This window comes from Penaeus chinensis, chromosome 1 (assembly GCF_019202785.1).
Source record: "Penaeus chinensis breed Huanghai No. 1 chromosome 1, ASM1920278v2, whole genome shotgun sequence".
NCBI lineage: Eukaryota > Metazoa > Arthropoda > Malacostraca > Decapoda > Penaeidae > Penaeus > Penaeus chinensis.
The window spans coordinates 32,006,086-32,008,545 of NC_061819.1; positions in this window are offsets into that span (position 1 = coordinate 32,006,086).

A 2,460-nucleotide genomic window follows, 5' to 3' on the forward strand; every position below is an offset into this window, starting at 1 on the left:
TACCTTCAGTCCTTCCCTCCCTCACTTACCTTCGCCCCTTCCCTCCCTCATTCACCTTCACCCCTTCCCTCCCTCACTTACCTTCAGTCCTTCCCTCCCTCACTTACCTTCAACTCTTCCCTCCCTCATTTACCTTCAGTCCTTCCCTCCCTCACTTACCTTCGCCCCTTCCCTCCCTCATTCACCTTCACCCCTTCCCTCCCTCACTTACCTTCAGTCCTTCCCTCCCTCACTTACCTTCGCCCCTTCCCTCCCTCACTTACCTTCAGTCCTTCCCTCCCTCACTTACCTTCAGTCCTTCCCTCCCTCACTTACCTTCGCCCCTTCCCTCCCTCATTTACCTTCACCCCTTCCCTCCCTCACTTACCTTCCGTCCCTTCCCTCCCTCACTTACCTTCACCCTTCCCTCCCTCACTTACCTTCAGTCCTTCCCTCCCTCACTTACCTTCACCCCTTCCCTCCCTCACTTACCTTCAGTCCTTCCCTCCCTCACTTACCTTCAGTCCTTCCCTCCCTCACTTACCTTCAGCCCCTTCCCTCCCTCACTTACCTTCAGTCCTTCCCTCCCTCACTTACCTTCACCCCTTCCCTCCCTCATTTACCTTCAGTCCCTTCCCTCCCTCACTTACCTTCACCCCTTCCCTCCCTCATTTACCTTCAGTCCTTCCCTCCCTCACTTACCTTCACCCCTTCCCTCCCTCACTTACCTTCAGTCCTTCCCTCCCTCACTTACCTTCACCCCTTCCCTCCCTCATTTACCTTCAGTCCTTCCCTCCCTCACTTACCTTCAGTCCTTCCCTCCCTCACTTACCTTCAGTCCTTCCCTCCCTCACTTACCTTCGCCCCTTCCCTCCCTCATTCACCTTCAGTCCTTCCCTCCCTCACTTACCTTCGCCCCTTCCCTCCCTCATTCACCTTCACCCCTTCCCTCCCTCACTTACCTTCAGTCCTTCCCTCCCTCACTTACCTTCAGTCCTTCCCTCCCTCATTTACCTTCACCCCTTCCCTCCCTCATTTACCTTCAGTCCTTCCCTCCCTCATTTACCTTCACCCCTTCCCTCCCTCACTTACCTTCAGTCCTTCCCTCCCTCACTTACCTTCGCCCCTTCCCTCCCTCATTTACCTTCAGTCCTTCCCTCCCTCACTTACCTTCGCCCCTTCCCTCCCTCATTTACCTTCAGTCCTTCCCTCCCTCACTTACCTTCACCCCTTCCCTCCCTCACTTACCTTCAGTCCTTCCCTCCCTCACTTACCTTCAGTCCCTTCCCTCCCTCACTTACCTTCAGCCCCTTCCCTCCCTCACTTTACCTTCAGTCCTTCCCTCCCTCACTTACCTTCACCCCTTCCCTCCCTCACTTACCTTCAGTCCTTCCCTCCCTCACTTACCTTCAGCCCTTCCCTCCCTCATTTACCTTCAGTCCCTTCCCTCCCTCACTTACCTTCAGTCCTTCCCTCCCTCACTTACCTTCAGTCCCTTCCCTCCCTCACTTACCTTCACCCCTTCCCTCCCTCATTTACCTTCAGTCCTTCCCTCCCTCACTTACCTTCAGCCCCTTCCCTCCCTCACTTACCTTCAGTCCTTCCCTCCCTCACTTACCTTCAGCCCCTTCCCTCCCTCACTTACCTTCAGTCCTTCCCTCCCTCACTTACCTTCAGTCCTTCCCTCCCTCACTTACCTTCACCCCTTCCCTCCCTCACTTACCTTCACCCCTTCCCTCCCTCACTTACCTTCAGTCCTTCCCTCCCTCACTTACCTTCACCCCTTCCCTCCCTCACTTACCTTCAGTCCTTCCCTCCCTCACTTACCTTCGCCCCTTCCCTCCCTCATTTACCTTCAGTCCTTCCCTCCCTCACTTACCTTCACCCCTTCCCTCCCTCACTTACCTTCAGTCCTTCCCTCCCTCACTTACCTTCAGTCCTTCCCTCCCTCATTTACCTTCAGTCCTTCCCTCCCTCACTTACCTTCACCCCTTCCCTCCCTCACTTACCTTCAGTCCTTCCCTCCCTCACTTACCTTCACCCCTTCCCTCCCTCACTTACCTTCACCCCTTCCCTCCCTCATTACCTTCACCCCTTCCCTCCCTCACTTACCTTCAGTCCTTCCCTCCCTCACTTACCTTCACCCCTTCCCTCCCTCACTTACCTTCACCCCTTCCCTCCCTCACTTACCTTCACCCCTTCCCTCCCTCACTTACCTTCAGTCCTTCCCTCCCTCACTTACCTTCAGCCCCTTCCCTCCCTCACTTACCTTCAGTCCTTCCCTCCCTCACTTACCTTCACTCTTCCCTCCCTCATTTACCTTCACCCCCTTCCCTCCCTCACTTACCTTCAGTCCTTCCCTCCCTCACTTACCTTCAGCCCTTCCCTCCCTCACTTTACCTTCACTCCTTCCCTCCCTCACTTACCTTCAGCCCCTTCCCTCCCTCACTTACCTTCAGTCCTTCCTCCCTCACTTACCTT